This window comes from Bubalus bubalis, chromosome 20 (genome assembly GCF_019923935.1).
Source record: "Bubalus bubalis isolate 160015118507 breed Murrah chromosome 20, NDDB_SH_1, whole genome shotgun sequence".
Classification (NCBI taxonomy): domain Eukaryota; kingdom Metazoa; phylum Chordata; class Mammalia; order Artiodactyla; family Bovidae; genus Bubalus; species Bubalus bubalis.
Genome location: NC_059176.1, coordinates 1566965 through 1594081, shown reverse-complemented (window position 1 = coordinate 1594081; position 27117 = coordinate 1566965). Strand labels below are relative to the sequence as shown.

The following is a 27117-nucleotide window of genomic DNA, read 5'->3' as shown; positions in this document are numbered from 1 at the left end:
ACCCTGATGCTGGGAAAGATTGAGGGCAGGAGGAAAAGGGGATGACAGAGGATGAAATGTCTGGATGGCATCACTGACTCGATGGACATGGGTTTGGGTGGACTCTGGGAGTTGGTGATGGACAGGGAGGCCTGGCGTGCTGCGGTTCATGGGGTCACAGAGTCGGACATGACTGAGCAACTGAACTGAACTGAAAGATGATCAATATCAGGAATGAGAGTGAACATCACCTAATATTCTAGTTATTATGAGGAAAAAATTGAACATTATGAAAAACTCTTCCCCAATAAATCTGACAATTTCTTTAAAGATGTAAACTATCAAAATTAACTTAAGGAAAGATAGTATGAACAGTTCTGTATCTGATAAATTGAGTTTGTAACTAAAGCCCTTAGAACAAGGAATGCTACAGGTCCAAACAGTTTCAAGGGTGAAGTCTACCCGTATACAAAGGAGAAATAACACCAATTTTACTATCTCTTCCAGATAATAGAAGAGGTGGGGTCATCCCCATTATCATTCGATGAAGCCAGTCTTACTGTGATATTTAATCACAGGCATCATAAAAAATAATACCAGCAAACAACATTTCTCACAAACAAGGATGCAGAAATTCCTACCAGAGTTTTGGTAGGAATATATACATACATTTATGATGTTATCAGAGAAGGCAATAGCACCCCACTCCAGTACTCTTGCCCAGAAAATCCCAAGGACGGAGGAGCCTGGTAGGCTGCAGTCCATGGGGTCGCTAAGAGCTGGATACGACTGAACGACTTCACTTTCACTTTTCACTTTCATGCATTGGAAAAGGAAATGGCAACCCACTCCAGTGTTCTTGCCTGGAGAATTCCAGGGACGGGGAAGCCTGGTGGGCTGCCGTCTATGGGGTCACACAGAGTCGGACACGACTGAAGTGACTTAGCAGCATGATGCTATATCGTGACAATTGAGGTTTATTCCAGCAAGGCAAAGTTGACTTCATGTCAAAAATCCATCAATAAATTTCACCATGTTAATGTACTAAAAAGGAAAAACATATATGCTCACCTCAATGGACATGAATTTGAGCAAACTCCAGGACATAGTGAAGGACAGGGAAGCCTGATGTGCTACAGTCCATGAGGTTGCCAAGAGTTAGTGACTGAATAACAATGATCATCTCAATAGAAGAAGCACTTACTGAAATGCAATATTAATTCATGATAAAACTCTTAAAAAATAGGAATAAAATGAAATTTCTGCATCTGATAAAGGCCACCTACCCAAAACTTATATCTTCCTAAGATTGAGAACAAGATAAAGATACCTGTTCTCATCTTTGATTTTCTTGTCGCTTTTAATCAATATTTCCTGAAGTTCCTTTCCTTTTTTTAATAAAAAATTGTTAATTAATTTATTTGCTGCATCAGGTCTTGGTTGAGGCACGTGGGGCCTCCTCGAGGCACGCGGGGTCTTCTGCTGCAGTGCGTGGGCTCAGTAGCTGTGGTGGTGGGCTTAGGTGCCCTGCAGCGTGTGGGATCTTGGTTCCTCAACCAGGGCTTGAATCCATAGTCCCTGCTCTGGAAGGCCGACTCTTGACCGCTGGACCACCAGGGAAGTCCCTGGAGTTCGTATCTAGTACAATAAGGCAAGAAAAAAAAACATGCAGATTAGAAAGAAATAAACTTTCTATAGAAACTACTCCGTGGGGTCCACAAAATAAAAGCTACTAGACTAATAAAGAGCTAGCAAAGTGGCAGGGTTCAAGATCAACATACAGACCCAACTGAATGTTTACACTGGCTTCCCTGGTGGCTTAGATGGTAAAGAATCTGCCTGCAATGCAGGACACCCGGGTTCAATCCCTGGGTCAGAAAGATCCCCTGGAGAAGGAAGTGGCAACCCACTCCAGTATTCTTGCCAGGAGAATTCTGTGCACAGAGGAGCCTGGTGGGCTACAGTCCATGGGGTCACAGAAAGTCAGACACCACTGAGCGACTAACACTTTACAGTTACTTGCTGTGAGTATATTTACACACTCACAGAAAATAATCAGAACTTGGAATTTTAAAAACTATAACCTGTAAAACACCACTAACAAATATGGAATACTTGGGCATAAATTTGACAAAAGATATGTGAGACTTCTACATCGAAAAGCACAAACGCTGAAATTAAACAAGATCAAAGTAAATGGAGATGTATACCATGTTCATGGATAAGAAAACTCAAAGTTATTAAATGTGAGTTCTCTTCATGTTGATCTATAGACCAATGGAATCTCAATCAAAATTCCAGTAGGCTTTTCCTGTAGAAATTGACAAATGGAAACTAAAATTCATATGGAAATGAAAAGGACCCAGAATAGTTGAAACAAGTTGGGGAAAAAAATAATGTTGGAGGACTTTACGTGATTTTAAAACTAATTTTAAAGTTACATTGATCGAACAGTATGGTGCTGGTGTAAAGACAAAACACAAGGCCCTCCAAACACCCAGATACACACAGTCAGTTGACTTTTGGCAAAACTGCAAAAACAATCCAATGCAGAAATAATGGTCTTTTCAATGTAACACTGGATTAAAAAAAAAAAAAAAGACAAAACAAAACTTTGATCCCAAACCTACAACATATACAAAAAAGAAAAAAAATTTCTAAATTAATCATAGACCTTAAATTATAAAACTTCTGGAAGAAAATAGGAGATCTTTGTAACTTGGATTAGACAGAGGATTTTTTAGACATGACATCAGAGCACAATCCACAAAAGAACAAATTGACAGAAGGCACTGCATCAAAACCAGAACTTCCGTTCTTCGAAGTACATCCCTGAGAGAACGAAAGGGCAGCAGCAGACTGGGAGACCAGACTTTCAACCTGCGCATCTGTACAGGACATCTATCCAGAATATACAAAAGCTCTCAAATCTCTACAAAAGGAAAACCCAAGCACCCAGTGAAAAGTGTGACAAAAATTGGGACAGATGCTTCAGGAGAACTATGGGTGGCAAAGAAGATCATGAAAATGACACCATTAGGCATCAAAGAGACGCAAACGAAAGCCAGAAGGTACCACGATGCACCTACAAGAACAACTGAAATGAAGAAGACTGACCTGCTGAGTGTTGGTGAGGAGGTGGGGCGGCTGGAACCCGCCACGCACTGCAGTTGGGAAAGCGAAGTGTGCAGTCACGAGGAAAACAGTCAGAGGGTTCAGTGAGGAAAGAAACAGCCCACGGTGTGCGGCAGCAGCTTCACTCCTAGAGAAATAAGCTTCCGTTCATATGAAGACTTGTGCACCAATGTTCATAGACCGTTTGTTTGTAAGAGCTTCAAATGGGAGACAATCCAAATGTTCTCCAAGTGTAAGTGCATAAAGGAGCTATGTGACGCATGCAACTGACGCCGTTCAGCCATGAAGAGAAGTGAAGCTGCTGATGCTGGCAACAGCGTGAGTGAGCCGTAAAACAACTTTGCTAAGAGGGAAAACGAGGGTGCATGGACAGAGGAGCCTGGTGGCCTACAGTTCATGGGGTTGCAATGGATTAAACATGGCTTAGCGACTAAACCACCAGCACCACACCTAAAATATATGAACATACAATATTGCAGACCAACTATGACTCAATTTTTATAAAGGAAAGAAAAAATACTGTTGAACCAAATATTAGAGAAGACACACTAATTCATGATTTGAGGGGGACAAACACCTCTTAGTAATCTAAGAACACACGAGAACTTCCTTTAGTGTTAGAGATGATCAGAGCCCATAGAACGTGTTACTCTGACGGTGGAATTCAGCACCACTGCCCTTTCAGACGGAGAAGGCAAAGGCAGCCCACTCCAGTACTCTTGCCTGGAGAATCCCATGGATGGAGGAGCCTGGTGGGCTGCAGTCCATGGGGTTGCAAAGAGTCAGACACGACTGAGCGACTTCACTTTCACTTTTCACTTTCATGCATTGGAGAAGGAAATGGCAACCCACTCCAGTGTTCTGCCTGGACAGGGAGCCTGGTGGGCTGCCGTCTATGGGGTCGCACAGAGTCAGACACGACTGATGTGACTTAGCAGCAGCAGCAGCAACAGCCCTTTCAGAGCAGTTCCACTTTTCTGCCTCACAATGGTAGAGTGCCTAGAAGCACATTGTCCAAGAAAAAGCAACACAGAGTCTAGAAAGGGGCAAAAGCCAGAAACTGTCATTATTTGCAGGTTGTTTTTAAAGAAAAAAGTCAAGATGATCTGTAGAGAACTATGGAAGTTGATAGGGAATTCAATGAATTGCAGAATATAAATTAAATTACATAAGAATTACTTGCAAAGATTCAGTCAGTCAGTTCAATTGCTCAGTCATGTCTGACTCTTTGCGTCCCCATGGAATGTAGCACACCAGGCTTCCCTCTGTATCACCAAATCACGGAGCTGACTCAAACTCATGTCCATTAAGTCAGTGATGCCATCCAACCATCTCATCCTCTGTCGTCCCCTTCTCCTCCCACCTTCAATCTTTCCCAGCATCAGGGTATTTTCCAATGACTCAGCTCTTTGCATCAGGTGGCCAGAGTACTGGAGCTTTAGCATCAGTCCTTCCAATGAATATCCAGGGTTGATTTCCTTAAGGATTGACTGGTCTGATCTCCTTGCTGTCCAAGGGACTCTCAAGAATCTTCAATGGCAGCACAATTCCAGAGCGTCAGTTCTCAGCTTTCTTTATGGTCCAAGTCTCACATCCATACATGACTACTGGAAAAACTACAGCTTTGACTAGATGGATCTTTGTCGGTAAAGTAATGTCTCTGCTTTTTAATATGCTGTCTAGGTTGGTCATAACTTTTCTTCCAAGGAGTAAGCGTCTTATAATTTCATGGTGCCGTCACCATCTGCAGTGATTTTGGAGCCCAAGAAAATAAAGTCTGTCAGTGTTTCCATTGTTTCCCCATCTATTCGCCATGAAGTGATGGGACTGGATGCCATGGTCTTCATTTTTTGTAGGTAAAGTAATATCATAAGATGCCATTAATGTCCCCAAACACAAGATTTCTAGGAGTATGTGTGCAAAATAACGTGTGCAATCTTTCTTGTAGGAACTTTGCTGATTGGACTTTACTGAAGTCATGAAAGACCTAAAAACGAGAGATGAACCGTATTCGTAAACAAGAAGACTCAAAGATGATGAAAACTCCCTGGATTTCCAATATATATCCAATAAGAGTTTCTCAAGCTGACTTACACAATCAACATATAAGAGCAAAGAGTAAAAATAGCCAAGACACACCTGAAGACACAGGTCAGAGGCTTTCCTCAGACTAGACTCAGTTTGTAAAGCGACGTGGTTCGGGGATGGACAAGTGAAACAATGAAACTGGAGAAACAGTTGGGACCAGGCCCACTGCGTACGAGAACCTGGCCTGGGATAGAAGAGACTTCTTCCTCCACTGGGGAAGAGTGGGCCACAGCCACGCTCCCAGCACGACAGAAAAAAGGTGCTTCACGCCGGGTGGGTAGGAGCCTACGTGTGAAAATGCAAATTGCCGTGGAAGTGCAGCTCTCACACCACTCTCACAAAGCATGAGGGGACGTTTGGTGAATCGGGCACATTAAAATTTAAAATTCTGTTCAGCAAAAGATACCATCAATAAGGCAAGAAATACAGGCTTCAGTCTGGGAGAATATATTTGCAACCAACATAACCAATAAAGTATCACTAGCCAGATACATAAATAATTCCTGAAAATCAATAAGAAAAAGGCAAACGACCCAATAGAAAAATGAGCAGATGATAGGAAACTATAAATATCAGAGAAAACAAAGTGTAATAAATATGTGAAAAGACGCCCAACTTCACTGCTAACACTGAGAAACACAAATTAAAACAACGAGATGCCATTTTTCAACCATTAGAGTGTAAAAAATTAATAAGTCTGACACCACTGAGTGTTGCCACGAATTCGTGGTAATGGGAGCTCCAGCCATCGCTGGTGGGAGTGTAAATTGGTGTAGAAGCTTCGGACAGCAATTTGCCAATACTTGATAATGATGATGGTGGTTAGCACTTAGAGCATGCCAGGCACAGTTAAAGTATCCCATGTAGGGCTTCACGGAAAGCCGAAGATGCACACCCCACAAGTCTGAAATGCTAGCCCCAGTGGAGAACCTCCGCTCACCGGCCCCTGAAGAGGCCCCTGGTGGGATGGCTGTCTGTACGCGTGGAAACCCAGAAAGGCTCAGAGACTTCCTTAGTGGGGAGGGACCAGTCTATCCAGTCTTATTCCCACCATGGAACGTCCTACCACAGTCAAAAGAAGCTCGGGGTCTCCCCCACTAGGTTTACGTCCATCGACATGAATGTATTTCAGAAACTTCATGTGAGTGGAACAGGCAAGTTGCAAGAATTTCTCACTCTTTTCCTATTTATGTAAACTTTAAAACACAGCAATGAGTGTTGCAAGTGTGTGCATGCGATTAAAAAGTGTAACTGTGTAAGTGGGAATGATATGCCCCAACAGCCCAGTGCTCCTCCCTTGCATGCCTCCTGGAGCTGTCTGTCTGTCTGTCTGTCTGCAGGAGCTGAAGCCTCTGGAATGCGCTCAGGAACCCAGGACTGGCTCCAGGGTCTGGAAACTGCAAGAAGTTCCTTCTGGGGCCTCCAGGACATTTAACATTTGAAATCTATGAATGTGACTCATTGGAATTAAGGAAAGCAGAATGAACACAGACAAAGAGTGTTTGTTAAGATCCCGCCTCCATTCAGGACGGGAATCCCGCTCGTGGTGGGAACAGGGGAGAGCTCATGCTCGGTGAAGCAGCAAGGGCTCCGGGTAAAATCTGGGGCGAGCCGAGCTGTCAGCCTCACGCTTGTGCTCCACGGGCAGGCCCAACCGGGACAGCGTGCCCAACCGGGACAGCGTGCCCAACCGGGACAGCGTGCTTTCTGAGAGCCATGAGGTCCAGAAAGGAAGAGGCACAATCTGTGACTTGCTAACAATGTCATCCGGGGAAGAAAAACAACAGCAGCAAATAATAATAATAAGAGTTTAGTAAGACAGAGGCAAGACCAGCATCCAAAAAGCCATAGATTCACTGCATACACCAGGAATAACCGCTTAGAAGAAGCATTCGTCCTCATTTGCCAACAGCCAGAAAACCTGGAAAACATCTTGGGGGAAAAGAGCTAAGAGAAATGCAGACTAACCTATTCGAGGAAAAGATAAACTAGACCACAGACACGAAAGAAAATCTGAGCAAGTGGGGGAGAGCTCTTCTTATGGGAGAATCCTGACCCACGTTCACACAGCGGGACCTCTACTGTGCTTTGGTTCAGTTCAGTCGCTCAGTCGTGTCTGACTCCCATGACCCCATGGACTGCAGCAAGCCAGGCTCCCCTGTCACCACCTGCTCCCGGACGGAGCTTGTCCAAACTCATGTCCACTGAGTCGGTGATGCTCCCGTGCTGCACCTGCAGGAAAGAAAGCGCCCAGGCGTAGCAAAGCCAAACCTGAAAAAGTGCAGTGAGCGCTAGACTCGCAGACGAGGCACAGAGTGTCCAGAAACAGGCCCGTGCGCTGTCCAATGCGCATCCCACCTGGGGCAGGGCGGGGGCCACGGATGTGTCTGGAACAGGCTGCCCAGGGGGACAAAATACAAGCACATTCCTAAGTCATGAACACAGGTAAAGTCTGCAGAGTAAAGACACAGCTGTAAAGATACACAGACACAAAGATAAATAATGCTTGATTTCACTGGTAATCAGAGCCCAGAAGGAAATGAGATATTATTTTTTACCCATAAAATTGGGGGAAAGATAAAGGATTAATACTTTCTAACGACGACAAAATTGTAAGAGAAACAGCCCCTCTCCTGTGCATGATTTTTTATAGGCTTTTCAGAAAGCAATTTGGAATATCCATCAAAAACATCCATGTGTCCCCCTCTCCCCACAGTCAAGCTCGCCCTCTGAGATCTCTGCTCCCGGAGACATGGACACACAGGACGGTGAAGAGTCATGGGCAGGGAGTGCCTGGGGATAGAAAAAGATAATTAGAAAGGAAGGAAAGAGAAGTCTTCCATTCTTCATCAGCTGAGGCGACTGTGTTACACAGAACATCGTCCGCAGGACTAAGAAGTCAAAATATAAACAGAAAATAAAACAAGGTGGGCTGTGAGTGCCAGCTCGAAAGCTCCCCAGGACGTCGTGTTAAATATAAAAAAGGAGTCGCAGACAAGCCATGAAATACGTATGATTCCATTTGTGCAACGGAGAGATCGCCGGACGCAAGTGTGTGTGTTATCTTGTGTGTACACACATGCATGTGCCCGCAGACAGTGCTTCCGGGCGCCTCCCTGCCACCCAGGCGCAGGGGAGGGAGCCGGCTTTGTACTCGGGTCTCAGCCACGTGCACACACGGTCCCCAGACACGCGTCCCTGCGTGACTCATGCAATTCAAACAAACGCCTGTGACGATGAAAGGAAATTAGCACAGGCAGCTCCGCGCACGGGCCTGGAGCTGAAAAAAGAAAGATATGCGAGAAATAAAGGACACACGATAAAAAGGAGTGGGGCTTGATGTGTCGGGGGACAGACACCCCTGGAGCCCTGGGCGGGGAGACGTCCGGGAAGCAGAGGGGATGGCCAGGATGATCTTGGGGCGTGAGCCGGCCCGGGGGAGCTGCCAGGTGACCCATGAGGGCGAGGCAGTGTTGGGGTGGTCAGGAGAAGACCTGGGCCTCGAGAGGGTGGGGCAGCTCAAGAGACGAGCCCCAGACTCAGCAGGAACCTTGGAGAAAGGGAGCCAGCAGGGGTGGGTGTGGGGAGCTGGGGAGGGCCAGCTCGGTGAGCAGGGCTGGTCAACGTCTCCCTCTACCTTTTTTTTTTCTCTCATTATTTTGCTGGCTTCTGGCACCTAGTATTTCTGATGATGGTTCTTGTGACAATCTGCTTTTGGATTTTTGGCCACACCGCCTGGCGTGTGGACCTTAGTCCCCCCAGCAGGGACGGAGCCCCGCTTTAGGAGATGGGGTCATAACCTCTGGGCCATCAGGAAAGTGCCCCCCTGTGCCTTTGTGAAGACAGGAGCCGTTAGAACTCCCCGGGCCTGGGGCGGGGAGAGAAGGGGGTGTGCGGGGGGTCTCAGGGGTCTGTCCCCAATCTTCCCAGCATTGGAGGCAGGGCTCAGTGAGATTGGGGGTTGGGGACAGAAGGGAGGAGGCTTGGCGGATGGTGGGCCACATGCCCTTAACAGGTGGGATTGCTAAGCAGGGTCTGGGGTCCTTGGGGTCAGGCCCACGTGACTCTGGAGATGCCACCAACCCAGCATGAACGTTCTCGGGGGCCTGGACGGTGGGGTTGTCCGTGGTGGGTCCTCCCCATGGCTGGGAGCAAGGGTCAGGGGCCACAGGAAGGGGGGTGGTACAGGGCAGTGAAGGAACCTGGGGCCGGGGGGCTGGGGGCCACAGAGGAATGGAGCCCTGAGGGGTCGGCAAGGATGTAGGGGTCTCAGGGGCCCCGACGGGGCTGGAGAGCCTGCTATCAGGTGCCTGGACCAAGGCTGGAGGCACAGAGGTGGTGCCCCAGGGGGATGCAGGTCCACACTCGGTGCCCACCTGGATGCTTCCTGGGCCTTGGGCGGGGTCAGCACCTCACTGCCGCCTGGATGTCAGCGCCCGCGTGTCCCGATCTGGACTGTGGAAGGTGGGACACCCTGGGGCAAGCCTGCAGGACAGAGGGGCTGTGACCACCCTGATCCTGTGCCCGGACCCCTGAGCCCGGCGCTCAGAGGGCAGCATCAGGAGACAGGACACCCGGCCGACTGGCCCCCGAGAAGCTCCGTGAACAGACCCCCCAGCAGCCCACACGTGGGATCAGAGCCAAGACCCACAGCTTCCAGCCTCTGGGACCGGGGCAGCACGTGTCTCACCAGCAGGGGCCGCCCACCCTGCCCACGAGCGCATTCCCCCAGGGAGGGTGAGCAGGGCAGGGCAGCCTGGGGCTCGGCGGGTCTCCCTGTGGGTGTGAGAGTTGGGGAGCTGCTGATGGTGATGGAGAAAGTGGACCCCACATCCTACCTCCTCAGCAATCTGCGTTCAGGAAGAACACTGCTGGGGCAAGACATGAAGATTCAAGCCTGCTTTGGGGAGGAAAGTGGCTTTGGGGTTAATGATAAGCCAATGCTTTTTTCCACACTCGGGTGTGTCTGTTGAGTTTTGGGGGACCCCAGGGGTGGGAATTTGGGTTCAACCTGGTCATTCAGGGAATGGCTGGAAATGCTGGATTTCTGAAGCCTGGGGACCACTTCGGGGGGTGAGGGAGGGTCGTCTCCAACGGCAAGGCCCCAGCCCGAGTTCCAGGAGGGAAGATGACACCACGCGGCGTCCACCGACCCTGGGACAGGACTTTCCCTGCTTTTACACGCGCACCGGTCCCATCGGGAAGGCACAGACAGAATCGTCCTGACTCATTTCTCACCAGGAAAAGTGATTATGATGCAAAGTCACCTCCATACAGTGCACATGATTTTAATATCAGTAAACTCCCCTTAATATTAGATGCCGTGAGGAAATATTAGTTAAATTATCACAGACTAATATGATCAGTTTCCTCTAGGATAAAATGTGATAAATGGGTTTTAATAAACTAAGGAGAATTATATGTGTCATATTCGTGGTTCCTGTCAATTTTATTTAGAGTGAAATGCCATTGCGATAATTAGTTGGGTTTTACTGTGTTCATTAAAAGCTTTTCTAATGACCGCTTGGAGGAATAAGTGAAATTAATTTCCTTCTAGAACATCAGAGAAATTCATCAAACAAACAAAAAGCAAACCCTAGGGCATGTGTGAGGCAGGGTGGGGGCCCGTGGTCTGTGTGCCCGGCCCTGGGGGTGGTGCCTTCCTGTCGCTGGCATCGGGACCGCCCAGGGGAAGGATGCAGGTCCCCCGTGGAGGCTCTCCCTCTCAGGTGCCACTGAGCTGTGACTTACAGGCCTCCTCCTCCAGGCAGGATTCCTTGACTCTTCCAACCTCAGGGCCCTCTCCTGCCTGGTCTGACTCCCAGACCACGGCTCCTGCAGCTCCAGAGGCTGAAAGCAGCTACCCGGGCCCAGCCCAGGGACACCTCTCCGAAGGGCTCAGGGGCCAGAAACCAGGATCTGCCGGCATCTGTCCCCTGGCTACCTCCTTCCAGCCCCGCTGGGAGCCTGCATGGCCTCCAGGCAGCGGGTGTGGGCAGAGGGGCCGCCTGGAGAGCCTCATGGGGGGACCTCATTGGTCACCTGATTGAGGCTGCTCGGCAGTGAACGGGGAGCCCAGACTTGGACGCCGTCCATCTGGTGCTGGACACCATGATCCTTTCCACACACCCATGCCCAGAGGGCAGGGGCCTCAGGTCAGGTGGAACGACCTGAGAAGCTCACTGTGAGCCCCAGCACACAGGCTCACACCACACACACTCACACCACACACACTCATACCACACACACACACAACACACACATACTTACACCACAAACACACAGCACACACACTCATACCACACACTCATACACCGCACACACTCACACCACACACACACTCACACCACACACACTCACACCACACACTCATACACCGCACACACTCACACCACACACTCACACCACACACACACTCACACACTCGCACTACACACACTCACACCACACACACTCACACATACCACACACACACCATACACATACCACACACTCACACACCACACTCACACCACCCAAACACTCACACCACACACACACCACACCACACACACTCACACCACACACACACTACACACACTCACACACCACACACATGCTCACACACCACACACGCTCACACATCACACTCATACCCGCGTGCACTCACACGCCCCCCGGGGTCTGGGTGGCACGGCCCTCCACCCGTCACAGCAGCCTCCTGGGGGTCCCTGCGGCCCCGACTGACTGCCGGGCCCCCCTGCTGCCTCCGTCTCGCCCTCCCTCGGGCACCCGAGAGCTGCCGCGGAGCCTCACTCCACTCGCTGCTGGCCTGAAGGAGAGAGGGTCCTCCTGCCGCTCGGGCGGAGGGGCACCGCGGGGCCGCGAGGGGCGGCCTGGGCCTCAGCAGCGCCGGCCGGCCGTGCGGGCTCGGGAAGCCGCGCCGTGAACACGGACGATGGAGGGCTTCCTTTCTGGGGTTGGACAGTCGCCGCCAGGCCACCCCCCGGGCCTTCCCACTGGAGACATGGGCCCTGCGTCGCTGCAGGTTTTCAGCCTGTGCTTCAGCCCCTCAGGGCCCCTCCCCTCAGGTGGGCTGGCAGGGGGTCCGGGGGCCACCCAGGCCTGGTCTCTGGATCTCCAGGGCGTCCTCTCGGGGCCAGCAGGGAGGCTCTTCTCCGCTGCCCGACCTGTGAGACCACCCAACTCCACCCTAGGCTCACCTACCCCCACCCAGCCGACACACACACGACTCACGCACAACCAGACCCCTCTCAAGGCTGCTCCCAGGCCTAGGGGGACAAGCCCAGCCCAGGCCAGCCAGCAGGGACCAAACTCCCAGCAGTTTGGGGGGTCCCAGCCCCCTGACCCCCTCAAGGAGGCCTCCCTTCATCCCCTGGGGCCTCCCTGGGAACTGCCACGTCCAGCCTTGCACTTTGCTTGTGGCGGAGAGGAGGGAGAGGCCTCTGCGGAAGCCCAGACTGAGGCAGCTCACCCCACTGCTGCCGCCCCGACCCCGTGAGGGGTGCTCATCGCCTTCGCGGTCCCCGATTCTGCAGCAGCAACGCGCTCCCCACCTCGAGTCACCTCCTCAAAGCCACCCTCCTGACCAGCCTGCGTGACCGTGCAGGCCCTCCCCGGCGTCCTCGGCCGCTGCCCCCCACCTCCGCAGCCCTTACCACCCCAGAGGCCCTGCGGAGGCTCAGCCCTGAACCCCACCCTGACCCCACCAGCCCCAGCCCCGCCTCTGCCTGCTATGCTCAGTGTCCGACTCGGCGCCACTGTTCAGAGAATCCTTGGTGAGCGAAGGTTCTGGCACACCTGCCGGATTCCCTCGCACCCACGTCCCGCTGTGTGCCGGGCTGTGTCTTGCACTTGCAATCACAACAGCACAAAGTGGCCTCTGCTAAAGAGCAGTGTTTAGTGCATGGGGGGGGGGGTCTATGCAATTTTTTTCTTTTACTTTAAAAGTAGTTTGGGGGGCTTCCCTGCCGGTCCAGTGGTTAAGACTCCACACTTCCAATGCAGGGGACACAGCTTTGATCCCTGGTCAGGGAACCAAGACCCCACAAGCCTTAAGGCGTGACCCAAAGAAAAAAAGTAGTTTGGTGCTTGTTTGTAAAGTATAGCCTGTAATGGACTGATTGTGCCCTCCCCCCAGATTCACGTGTGGACGCCTAACCCCCAAGGTGATGGCATTTGAAGGCCGGTCTGTGGGAGGCGACGAGGTCCTGAGAGCGGAGTTAGTGCCCTAATAAGAGGCCCCCGAACTCCCCCACCAGTGAGGACACAGCGAGAAGACCCCGACACTGTCGAGTCACCGGAAAACTGGTCCTCACTCAACACTGAATGTGCTGGTGGTTTAATCTAGACTTGCCGCCGCCAGAACCGCAAGGAATAAATGTCTTATAAGCCGCCCGGTGTGTGGGGGCTCGGTCACAGCAGCCCAAACGGGCGGAGGCGAGCACGCACATGACCCCTGTCAGATGAATTTGCAGTCTTAGAAGGAGAGCTCTTAGCTGAACAGGGGGAGCTCTGACGGTGGGGTGTCTGCTGATGGATGGCCCCGCCGACCAGCACACGGTGGGGACTGGGATCGTAACTCCGAGCAGGTTGGAGGCTCCTCTCAGCAACAATGCGGTACCAGACCAGGCGGAACCCTGGCTTCCCCCAGAGCCCACCTTGGGAATGCATCTTGATTAGGGAAGCTTGGGGCTGGAAGGCAGGGAGATAGTTTTGCATTACAAGTGTTTGCTGAGAGTGACTCTGCAGACGGGTGATTTAGCTGGTAATCATGCCTGCGGTGTTGTTTATTCCTCATTAGAAGCCTCACCTTGTGGCTGGTTAGAGCAGCGAGGCAGAGACACACTCAATTAAGCTGGGTGAGCAGCGTGCACAGAGCCGGCCGGAGACCAGGTACAGCGTGAGAAGTCTCCACGCAGGCGAGTCAATCAGGGCGCCCTAATTGGAAAGTAGTCATAAAAAGTAATTGAGTTTAATACATAATTTAGATCATTACCTGTTAAGTTAATGCCTCCTGCTTAGGTGTGGGGAGAAAATTATTTATCTGGTAGACGGGAGGATTTCATTTGTTTTTATAATAGAATGTTCGCCAATTGACTTTAATAAGAGCAGTTTGTTCAATCAGATTCTGAATTGGCGTGTAGGCTGGAAGTTCATATGTTAATTTGGATGCGCTCTGCCTAGCGCTTCCTCCCCCGAGCGCCTGGTGTGTTCCCGGGGGCTCCTCCGCCTTCCCAGCCCAGGTCCGCTCCACGGAAACTCAGTCCGTGTCTCTGATGTCTGAGTGGGAGGCCGTTCGGCTCCTGAGTTTGTCTTCCTCATTTTTAGATTTAGAAGAAGAGAGATTAAAGAGATTGCTGCTTTTCTGGTGGGCCTCTTTCCTCTCAAAAGCAGTCCTCTGGTTGCAAACAAGCGCTTCTGTTAAATACCAAGGAGGAGCTTAATAACCACCCCTCACTGGAGTCTCCCTGTCTGCGATTCATTGACTCATCTGTCTTTCTCAGCAACTGTGTGAAGTCAGGCGCCCTCACTAACCCCATTCCCACAGGAGCAGGCAGAGGGGCCCGGGACAAGGGCTGGCTGTGGATGAGGGCTTACCCTACACCACTGGATGGGGAGGAAGCTTGGATCCCGGCTCCTGGGTGTGCAGCCTCAGGCTGGTCGGGTCATACCACTCCGGGCCTCAGTCTTCAGACCTGCAAAATGGGGATAAGAAGGTGAGGTGTTGTGAGGATGGAGGAGGCCATGCTTCTGACCGTAGGTCCTGGCCCGTCTCCTTGAGCAAGCTTCCCTGCCCCACCCCCAGCTGTGCACAAAGCAAGAAGGCACTTGAGTGAGAGGCAGGAGACCCTCCCCTTACCCCCTGCAGCCCACGGGAATGTGGGGTCCCTTCCCCTCAGCCTCGGTGTCCTGTCTACAAAGCAGATGATGACAACCCCTTCCCAGGCGCTGGGGCTGCTGTTGATCCCCCTCCCTGCCCCTATCATCACAAGTCTTGCTGACAGGCCACGGGGCTTTCCTGGGGTTCACCAAGGAGCAGCTGGCCTGGGGACCCCAAACCCCCATCACGGGGAGCTGGGCTGGGTCGCCAACCCCACACAGCTCCTTTGTCAGCCTTGAGGACAGGAGGCCCAGGGCGCACGGCCTCCACCCCAATGGGCCTCCGGCCTCTCCAGCCCCACGCTCTGTGTTTCCCTCTGGGTAGGGATACTGGAGCAGGCAGCCATTGCCTTCTCCAGGGGAACTTCCCCACCCAGGGATCAAACCTGGGTCTCCCGCATTGTGGGCAGATTCTTTACCAGCTTAGCTACCAGGGAAGTGCAAGAACACTGGAGTGGGTAGCCATTCCCTTCTCCAGGGGATCTTCCCCATCTAGGGATTGAACCCAGGTCTCTTGCATTGCAGGTGGATTCTTTACCAGCTGAGCCACCAGGGAAGCCCACATTTCCCTGGCAGCACTTAGCAAAGGTGAGCCCCTTCTTCAGCCCACGGCACTGCCCACTTCCTGTGGGGACGGCTTCTGGAAGGCAGATATCACTGAGACCTGGGGTGTGGGGGGTCTCCACTCTGAGACACAGATGGCCCCACGCAGCCCCCGAAGGAGCAGGCAGCTCGGGATCTACCCTGAGACCCATGGGAGGCGGAAGCCGGGGGTCCCGGGGAGTTACACCCACAGAATGTTGGAATCAACACGTTTAGCTATGAAGCCCTGAGGTTATATAGCATCACAAAAGATAACAGTGGTATAGAACAGGGTTTATAAAATCTGGGACTTTTTAAACAGGCCTGGGACTTCCCTGGTGGTCCAGTGGTTAAGACTGAGCTTCCAATGAAGGCATGTTCGAACATGTTCCATGTTTGATCCCTGGTCAGGGAACTAAGATCCCACATGCCACATGGCACAGTGAAAGAAAAAAAAAAAATAGGCCTGAGCCCTGGAGACACCTGAGATGCAGTGAGGGGGAGGGGAGGGGGAGGGGAAGAGAAGGGGGAGGGGAGGGGAGGGGGAGGGGCCTTTCCACTCTGGAGACTGCCACTGCAGAAGCTTCCAGAATCCTTGCCTCCCGAAGCCCCTCATGGCTCACAAAGCCCAGGTGTGTACGCCTTCTGCAAACTCCCCCTGACTCCCAGTCTTCTGACACGGCCAGGCTCGGCTCTGGACTTAGGGACAAGCTGGGGTACGTCCAGAGGAGCCCCCAGCTCACCCCAGGCTGCGGCAGCAGGGAGGCCTGAGGGGACAGCCCTAGCACAGGGTCCCTGGGGAGGGGAGGGGGGTGACTCCAGTGTCCTCCCATCCTCTACCATCCCCCAGGTGGCAAACGGGAGGCAAACATCCCTCGCCGAGCCCTGTCCGTTCTTGAGTCCTGCATGGTGCCAAGCCCTGGGGCAGCTGAACTACCCAAACGTCACCCGGTGACTCAGAGACAGGGTGGGTAGGTGCCTAGTCTCGGGGTGCTGGGACCTCTGGGCCTTCCCGGCAGAACGTGGAGCCACGGAGGACAACGAAAGAGGGAGGGAGTGCCCCCTGACGGCTGGAGAGCCGCGCCCTGCCCTCCGCCAGCGCCAGCCTCAGAATATCCCCACCCGCACCACCAGGCACAGCAGCCACCAGCCGCGCGGGCCACGGGGCACTGGGCTCCAGGCTCACCGGGACCAGCTCATCACCTTCCACGTCAGCAGGCTTGTGGGCTGGTGGCCCCGTAACTGGCGTCATACAAGGTCACAGCCGGTGTCCGCCTGGCGGACCAAGGAGGCACGGCCCTCCGCCACCGAAAAGGCCCTCGGCCGTGGCCACCGCTCCGGAACAAAAGGAAGAGCTTGTTTACAAATTGTCCGCTGAAATTTAAGTTGCCAACATTGGCATCAGGCCTCGCCTGCCAGGCCACCCGGATTGGAGGGTAATTTATGAAGATTGCTTTACCTGCGGCCGCGCTGGTCTGTGCCGGCAAGTAATTCACACCAGGCTCATTTCGGATGCAGTCAGAGACCCCCGTATTTCACCATGACAATGTAATCACAGAGCCACATTAAAAAGTCATTATTGTTTAGAATCCAGCTTGGTTTGAAAAACACTTACTATAAAATTCAACAGCCTTTGTAAATTACCAAAAGGTTTACTCAAGAATGCTAGGTGCCGTGATTTAGACGGGGAACTTACCACGTTATTGATTCTGTGGGATTTTGTCAGTTCCTGCATTTACGGGGGATGATTAGTGAGTAATCCGAGTAATAAACCCCTCCCTGTTGGTTCGTAAATAACGAAGAATTGAACTTGCATCCTCAAATTTCCCAGGCAACCTGCTCCTTCTCTGAAGAGCCTGAGACTCCACTTTGGGCGGTTTTGCGGGGAGTCTGGAACTCCATCGTCTGGAGGGCAGAGGACGGTGAGACTGCTTCCTGGCCCTGGGAAGGGCTGGATGCAGTGTCCCAGGAGAGCAGCCACTGAGCCAGGACTCTGCCAGGTGGGGTTTGCGTCTTTATGAGCAAGAAGTCCCTCACGGGCCACTGCAGAGGCTGGGCCGGGGACTCCGTCCGGGGAATCCTGAGAGCTGGGAGCAGCCACAGGCCAGCCTGAAACCCGATGAGCATGTGGGGCCTGGAGAGGCCGGGGACCCCGGAGCCGGGCTGTCAGCACATCCTCCGCCCCAGCAGACAAGGATGGGGGCCCCCACGAGACCCCCGTCGGTCAGCTGCGGCTGAGAACCCAGCCGCCCTGACCCCGGCCCAGGACTCGCCCTCAGCAGCCCGGGTCGCCTGGAACTAGTGGACAATTTCTAGAACACCCTCCACGTCAGTCCCGCCTTAGGAGCTCACGGCACACACAGCACGTTGGAGACCCTGCCTTGCAGAAGGTGCTTTCCTGAGTTCTGTCGTGTTTCCTGCCGGCTCTGACACGCCTGTGACCACAGCACACCTGCCCACACTCGCGGGGCTGCCTGGGGAGCGGTCTGGGCCTGCATCACGCTCAGCTGGTGCCCTGCACGTGGACACAGGGCACGTGGCCTCCACACACGCATAGCTGCTCCCGGGGCACCTTGGGGTGGGCTGAGGCCCCACGGCGCGTCTTCGCCACAGAACCCAGCTTTGGACAGGGGCACAGGAGCCGCTAAGCAAAGTAGACAGCGACCTTGGAGACAAACTGGGCTGAACCGATGTTGACGTCAACTGAACTGAAAGTGGATGGGAAAGGAACAGAAGCCACGTGCTAACGGAGCCAAATGGAGCCCAGCTGGGAGTGGATGAAAACTGAACTCCACTGGAAAGTTAACACCGGGCGGGCGGTGGGTACCGGCCGGCCCCCGCCCACCGAGCCGGAGGAGAGGACACAGCCAGGGAGGCACTGACTCTGCCTGGCCCTGGGGAGTGCGCGGTCAGCACTGCTACTGGGAACGGAAAATTAAAGAAAATGCGTGCCGCTGGGTGTCCCCTAACACGCCTGACGCGGTCCACGGAGGACGTCTCCGGAAAAGCAAAGACCCAGACCTCGGAGGCCCCGGCTCGTGCACGCCAGGCCCCTGAGACGCGCCTGTACCCGGCGCCTTTGCAGGGCTCGGGGCGGGGGGCACGCGGTGCACACTAAGAGCAGTCCACCGGGAGGGACGGCTCTGAGTCCCGGGGCCTGGCTCCCCGGCTCGCGGGCTTCGGTAGCCGTAGCAGCAGTTCCGGCTTCCAGGCCCTAGGGGGCAGTAGCGGTGGCGCACGCGCTTAGCTGCCCCACGGCATGGGGGCTCTTCCCGGACCAGGGGTGGAGCCCGCGTTCCCTGCATCAGCAGGTGGACCACCAGGGAAGTCCTCTTGTCTCCTCCTTCACGCCGCATCACGGGTCCAGGGTGGCCCGCGCCCGCGCACCCTCCATCTCAAGGACCGACCTGTCCCCGCCTGACACCTTCCCCTGCTCCGATGGGCCGTCCTAGAGGGGCCGCCCACTTCCGGTTCCTGTGCAAAATGCAACCACGTCGCCAGAAGGAGAGAGGGACTTGCTGGGAGAAGGGTCTACCCAGCTGCAGGAGTGGGAGAATTTCTCTTCAAAGGGTGCGGTCAGCGCACCTCCCTAGCTTTGCCCTGCAGTCTACTCACCGTGGCCGGCTCTGTTACCGCAACCCTTAACCTCTGTTAACCTGGTGATTGGAAAACCGCTGCTCTAGTTTGCATCTCCCAGTTTCCGGGGGAGAAGGCACTGGCCATTCAGTCACCTCTCTTGTCAATCGTGTGGTCACATCTTTGCCCTGTTTTCATTGATTCTTTTTTCCTGGCTTTTCATTTTATGCTTCATTATTGGAGTATAATTATCTTACAGCGTTGCTAGTTTCTGCTGTACAACAAAGTGCATCAGCTATTTGTATACATATCCCCTCCCTCCTGAACCTCCCTCCTCTTCCCCTGATTCTCTGCTTTTGTTGTCTCATTGATTACTGTGAGATCTTTATATATGCTGGATAATCATTGTTCGGCTGTGTTTATAGAAAATAATTCCTCTTGGTCTGTGGCTAATTTTTTTTTAACTTCTAACTTTGTTAATGGTGCTTTTTGTTATCAGATAGTCAAACTGATCAACTGCAGTTTTATGATTTGTGCCTGCATGTCTTGCTTAACAAATTTTACTGTACCTGACATCATAAAGCCATTCTTCTACAGTTTTTTCCTAACTGTTCTAAAATTCAACATTTCAAATGTTAAGACTTCAACCCACATGAAGTTTATTCTCTGTACAGAATTAGTTCATGACCTGAATTATTTTGCTTTCCTGTTGGGGACAGGTGACTACCTGCTGATCTGTAGCTGCCTCTGAGGCACCCCGGTTTCAGGGGTGTGCAGGTCTGGCTGGGGCCCTGCTCTCATCCAATGGCTTGTCTGTTCATGCAGTCTATCATAGCCCTGGCCCGAGCCTTGATATTCGCTGGGACAAACCCTTCAATGTTCCATGCAGAGCAGAAACTCACCTGAGCAGGTGCCGTGAGGGGTGCCATTAGAATTTCAAATGAAATCACATTCAGTTTACAGATTATTTTAAAAGAGAACCGAACACTTAAAGCTGAGTTTCTCTGCTCGTGCTGTGTCTCGCCCCCAGTTAAATCTCCCTCCCCATCCTGGTAAAATCGCACTGTCTCCCCCCTGGAGCTGCTGCACGTCTTTCTTTACTGCTGAGCAGTACTTCTACCGCTATTGCAGGCGGCGTGTTTTTTCTTTGCACTTTCCCGTTAGTGATGGCTGTTGCATAGAAATGCCTTGGATTTTTATACCTCCTTATATCAAACCTGATTAATTCTACTGCAAAATGTCTTTGAAAATTTCTTTATGCAGGAAGGTACGTTGTCTACGTAATGCTGACTCGTGTCTCCGTTCCAGCCCTCATCCCGCTTTTCTTCCTGTCCGGTGTCGCTGGGTGGACCGTCAGTGCCGTAGAGAGGGACAGCCGTGAGAGGCATCCGCTCTCCCAGTCCCAGCCTCCATGGGCTGCATCTGAAGTTTTAACGGAAGCCGGCAGTCTGCTGTGTTGGTAGCAGTTGCCCTTCACCTGTTAAGGTCACCTTCCTATCTCTAATCATCTGAGAGTTTCCACCGAGAAGGGGTGGACTTAAACCCAGTCTGCATCCTCTAAGATGATAGTAAGCTTACCTCCTACCACCTACTGATGATGTGAATTACATGAGATTTCCTGGCACCATTCTATGCTTATGTTCCTGGGGCAAAATCTCCTCCTTCCTGCTTATGTGACCGGTCAGGACGCCCGTGAGCCCACCTTCTGGGGCCTGCTGGCAGCCCCCTCAAACCCTGTGAGTCTGGTTATCTCTGCCCTGCCCACACCCAGGACGCTTACTGGACAAACTCTCGGAGGAGAAGGGAGCCCTTATCCAAGGATTTATCACTGAAGATGCTCCTATACTGAAAAAATAGTGCCTGGTCCAGTGAAGAGGCAGACTCATTCTGTCCGGAGCAAACGGTTGGTGGAAATACATCTGTCCCACCAGAGGAGAAGCCGCGTTACTGCTGGGCTCAGAGCCCAGGGGTCCCAGGCCCTCTGGGTTCTCCGACTGCCCTCCTTCCACCTGCCCCAGGGCCTCAGAGTGCCCCTCCTCGGCACTGCCCAGCGTCCACCCATCTCTAGGAGGACGCGTCCACCCCACAGCCCCTGATGGGCTCACGTTCCCCAGACAACAGGACACAAAGGGCGTAGCATAGCAACAGGCTGGGGCGCGACCAGGCTTCTGGGACCTCCCACCGTGAAGCTCTTTCTGCTCAGGGCCTCCCCGCAAAGGGAGAGGTGAGGTCCAGGGTGGAGGATGTGAGCTGAATTCACCCATCGCCTCGGGCGCCTGGGGGCACAGTGGAGAGGTGGTCAGAGGCATCCACGGGCCCACAGCTCACGAGACAGACCTGGGAGTTGTGAGCATGAGGCCACGCAGGGCCATCTGACTGGCTTACAGGCCAAGGGTGAGCTGACGGAGGGAGGGAGGGAGGAGCCAGGCAATCAATCGGTTCTTTTCAGCCCTGACTGTGCTGTGATTAACAGGCGGTTCCCTGAGCCACCACACATCTCTTCCTGACGCCATGGACTCGCCATCGAGGGTGCGGACCATGTTCCAGGACACGGCTCCAAGTGCCCCTAGATTCCTCCTTGAGCCTTTCCCGTTACTCTGCTCCAGTGGTCCCTGGCAGCTCACTGCAGTGGGAGAGAAACGCCGTCCCTTTATGTCACTTCGTTGCAGAATTTGTGACTCGCAAACCATTAACTGACTGATGTTTAGAACACGTCATCCTTGGTGGGCTTGGAGACATGCTTTCCCTTGGAAAGTTGCAGAGGAGAAGTGGCTTTGGTCTTGGTCCTCGTGGGGACGACCTGGTCTCTTTATCTCTTTCAGGGGCATAGAGTTGGGGTGTCCGATGTGATTTTTCCAGGATAAACAGTGGGAAGAAGATTCTGGAGGCATAGGTTGGTCTGCTCCGCTCTCAGATCCATCTGGTCACCCCCCTGAAATGGGTGCCAGCTCCCAAGTGGCCCTGGGATGGCTGGAGAGACAGAAAGTGGAATCGGCAGCTTAGGAGACATGGGGCTGGCCACGCGCCTCTTTCTACATCAACAGCCTCAACAGAGTCCACCACCTGCCGAACCGCTATGTGCAGGGAACACAGTAACCACTTCTGAGCCCCAGGGAGCCAAGAAAGAAAACACCCCAAATAGGGAGGGTGCGGAAGGGCAACCACCAGAAACAAAAGACCAGGCGGAGCCAAAAGCATCCACGTTGCTGATGGAGGAGACAGGCAAGTGGAGTGAGTGAGGGCAGTAAAGACGCAGAAGGCTTCAAGGACGGTGCAGGCTTGTCGCCGGAGTTAACAAGCAGCCTTTCAGGAGCCAGACTGAAGGATAGCGTGGTCGTCATTCAGACCCAAGTCAGTGGCCCGGAAGACAGGGCATAAAAATTATGAGCGGGGGTCAGGAAGAGTATGGACTCTGGAGTGTGAGCGTGCAACTCGTAGAATTAAACTCCATCTCGTTTTATTGGCATGAGCGGCCCCAGTAGGACACTTCCGGAGGCCTGACTGCCCAGGATCAGTAACAAGTTTGGGCTCACCCTGGTTCCAGGGGGAGGACAGCGGAGGCTCTGGGAGGTTTGTGTGAGGATGGCCGGCTCTGAGGAGGCTCTGACCCGGTACAGTGATGGCAGCCTTCAGAGTGGCGCCATCGGGCAGCCCTGTGCCCGGGTGTGGCGGGCACGGAGCACATCCCATGGGTCATCAGCACTGCCCCCTCGGGGGGGCCACACTGTGCTGCCTTTGGGGGTTGAAGGCTGAAGCGCATGCGTACCTGCCCGCCGTCCGTGCCTGGCCTTCCATCGGTGCCAGACGCCAGGGGCCGGGGAGACGGGTGGACGAGGGAGCTGCGGCCCTCTGCCAGCCGTCTCGCCAGCCACGCCACCTCCCAACCCCTGTAAGAGGCAGTAGCCGCCTCGCCTGGGCATTCTGCTTCCTGGCAGACCAGCAGGGTCTACAGTGGACCCTCCCTCATCACGTCCAGTTTGGTGCAGGGCCGCGGGCAGCACCACGAGCCAGGAAGTGAGACCCCCAGTGAGACCGGGGAAGGGAGAGCAGTGAGGACCCCCTGATGGAATGGATGAGGGTCCGAGCTGTGAGACCCCTGGTGAGACCAGGAGAGGCCAGGTGAGGACCCTCTGACGGAACAGATGAGGGTCCGAGCTGTGAGACCCTCAGTGAGACCGGGGAAGGCCAGGTGAGGACCCCCTGATGGAACAGATGAGGGTCCGAGTGTGAGACCCCTGGTGAGACCAGGAGAGGCCAAGTGAAGACCCCCTGATGGAATGGATGAGGGTCTGAGTGTGAGGCCCCCAGTGAGACCCGGGAGAGGCCAGGTGAGGACCCCCTGATGGAACGGATGAGGGTCTGAGTGTGAGACCCCCGGTGAGACCCAGGAGAGGCCAAGTGAGGACCCCCTGATGGAACGGATGAGGGTCCGAGCTGTGAGACCCCCAGTGAGATCAGGAGAGGCCAGGTGAGGACCCCCTGACGGAACAGATGAGGGTCCGAGCTGTGAGACCCCCGGTGAGACCTGGGAGAGGCCAGGTGAGGACCCCCTGATGGAACGGATGAGGGTCCGAGCTGTGAGACCCTCAGTGAGACCGAGGAAGGCCAGGTGAGGACCCCCTAATGGAACAGATGAGGGTCTGAGTGTGAGACCCCCGGTGAGACCAGGAGAGGCCAGGTGAGGACCCCCTGACGGAACAGATGAGGGTCCGAGCTGTGAGACCCCAGGTGAGACCACGAGAGGCCAGGTGAGGACCCCCTGACGGAACGGATGAGGGTCTGAGTGTGAGACCCCCGGTGAGACCCAGGAGAGGCCAAGTGAGGACCCCCTGATGGAACGGATGAGGGTCCGAGCTGTGAGACCCCCAGTGAGACCAGGAGAGGCCAGGTGAGGACCCCCTGATGGAACAGATGAGGGTCTGAGTATGAGACCCCCGGTGAGACCCAGGAGAGGCCAAGTGAGGACCCCATGACAGAACGGATGAGGGTCCGAGTGTGAGACCCCCTGTGAGACCCGGGAAAGGGCGGACAGTGAGGACCCTCTGATGGAATGGATGAGGGTCCGAGTGTGAGACCCCCGGTGAGGCCAGGTGAGGACCCCCTGATGGAACGGATGAGGGTCTGAGCTCCTGACGGGGGCTGGGGGCCCTGTGAGTCGCTGGCATGACTGAGTTGCTGGCGAGAACAGGAAACAGTCCCCACCCCCCTTCTTGAGGCAAACCTAGGGTGATTCTTCATTTATCAAGGGTCCCAGGCTCTCCTCCCGGGAACAGCACAGGATGCCAGCTGCTGCAGCCATCCGAGCACCCTGGAGCATAAACTGCTTCAGGACTGGTCGTCGTGGTGGTGTCTAAGCAGTATGTTGAAAACCCTCTAAATGCTTATCAAGGACAATAAAAATTCATTATAAAAATTAATTAAATACTACACTTTCATTAACTAATCCAATTAAAGAACACTAGCATGGGAAAAGAAATGAGATTCATGTTATTTAGTAGTTTGTATTGCCATAGCAATATTATTAAAAACGAAACAAACTAAAACTATATACATAAATAATGTCCAGAAAGTCATACACCCAAATGCTGATATTATTTAATAGTATGATCAAAATCACTGCAGATGGTGACTGCAGCCATGAAATTAAAAGACACTTACTCCTTGGAAAGAAAGTTATGACCAACCTAGATAGCATATTCAAAAGCAGAGACATTACTTTGCCAACAAAAGTCCATCTAGTCAAGGCTATGGTTTTTCCAGTGGTCATGTATGGATGTGAGAGTTGGACTGTGAAGAAGGCTGAGTGCCGAAGAATTGATGTTTTTGAACTGTGGTGTTGGACAAGACTCTTGAGAGTCCCTTGGACTGCAGGGAGATCCAACCAGTCCATTCTGAAGGAGATCAGCCCTGGGATTTCTTTGGAAGGAATGATGCTAAAGCTGAAACTCCAGTACTTTGGCCACCTCACGCGAAGAGTTGACTCGTTGGAAAAGACGGCAGGAGGAGAAGGGGATGGCAGAGGATGAGATGACTGGATGGCATCACTGACTCGATGGACGTGAGTCTGAGTGAACTCCGGGAGTTGGTGATGGACAGGGAGGCCTGGCGTGCTGCGATTCATGGGGTTGCAAAGAGTCGGACACGACTGGAGAAAAGCCTGCTTGCAGGAATGAAGCCCCAGCACGGCCAAAAATTAAAAACAAACTTTAAAAAAATGCATCATTAGTAACTAGAGTCAGCTTGCTGCACGCTCTCTCCTCAGAACGCACCCGTCTTATAGCCGAAAGTGAACCCATATGCCAGCATCGCCCCAGTCCCCGACCCCCAGCCTCCAGCAACCACCAGCCGCTCTGTCTGCATGAGTCAGTGTGTTTAGATTCCACACAGGTGAGATCATACAGCGTTCGTCTTTCTCTGACTTCTCTCACTTAGCATGATATACCCTCGAGATCCATCCCTGTGGTGCAAACGGCAAGATTCCCTTCTTTTCTGGTTGAACAGCGTTCCTCTGGAGGCACAGCGCACGTCTTCTTCATCATCATCAGTCGGCACTTGGGCTGCTTTCGTTACTGGCTGTTGTTAATGGTGCTGCTCCCAACATAGGGTGTAGGAATCTCTTCCAAATTGTGACTTTCTCTCCTTCAAATATACACTCGGGGGAAGGAGGTGGGAGGGGAGTTCAGGATGGGGAACACATGTACACCCATGGCTGATTCATGTCAACGTATGGAAAAACCAGTACAATATTATAAAGTAACTAGCCTCCAGTTACATGAATTAATTTTAAAAAAACACACTTGGAAACCAATTATAGTAAATTAAACCAAATTATGTCTTTTATAAAATATGTTGTCTTGACTGATGCTCTTGCATTACTTTGAAAAGTTATTAAACTTCAAGAGACCTGTATTAAAAAAAAATATATATATATATATATAGATATATATATACTCAGAGGTGGGCTTGCTGGATGATCCGGTAACTAGTTTTAGTCTTTTCAGTGAGCTCCATCCTGTCTTCCAACAGTGGCTGTCCCCAACTTACATTCCCACCAACGGCACACAGGGTTCCCTTTCCTCTACACCCCTCACCAACTCTCATTCTCTCTTGTTTTTTGATAATAGCCATTCTAACAGGTGTGGGGTGAAGTGATGTCTCAGTATGGTTTCATTTGCATTTCCCTGATGATTAGTGACGTTGAGAACATTTTCATGTACCTGTTGCCCATTTGTAGGTCTTTCTTGAAAAAAAAATGTCTGTTTAACTCCTCTGCCTGTTTCTTAACTGGATCGTTTGTGTTTTCTTGCTGTTGCATTGTAGGAGTTCCTTACGTTTTGGATATGAACCTCTTAGCAGATGCGTGGTTTGCAGACGTTTTCTCCCATTTGATTGAGTGCCTTTCCCTTCTGTTGATTGTCTCTTTTTGCAGTGCAGAGCCTTTTTCTGACTCAGTCTCACTTGTTTACTTGTTGCTGTCTTATGTACTGTCTTATCCATAGCACATGGGAGAGGCAGGGCAGGAGGCTGGGTGACCTCTTAGGGGTCACCAGGGGCCTCTGGCGGCCCACATGGCCGGGTACACTCACCCCTAGTGGGGATCCTGGTTCCCCCCAACTACCCGCTGGGCTGGGTGGGCTGAGCTGGTACGGGGAAATGTGCCCACAGGCAGCTCTGCCTCTCTGTGCCCAGCGGGCTTGGAAGGAGGAGCTGGTGGCTGAGTCGGGGGCCTAGCCCACCCCTCCCCACGAGTCTCCCAGTCGAGTCCCGCCCCCCAGCCTGGGTGAGCCTGGCTCTGCAGCAGCCTTCCCTGGGCCGGGCCTGCTCCGTCTGTAGCCCAGATGGGGAGACACCCCAGGGGAAGCTTCCACGAGCTCC

General features: G+C 53.0%; 1 long non-coding RNA gene across 1 annotated transcript; it reads right to left on the bottom strand.

The window, feature by feature from the left end:
* Positions 1–7839: 7839 nt before the first annotated feature.
* Positions 7840–15319, bottom strand: LOC112580827. Its single transcript, XR_003105157.3, has 3 exons — positions 14803–15319; positions 14015–14142; positions 7840–7995 (listed from the first exon to the last, which is right to left on the bottom strand). It is a non-coding gene; the product is annotated as an uncharacterized LOC112580827 (long non-coding RNA).
* Positions 15320–27117: the final 11798 nt, after the last annotated feature.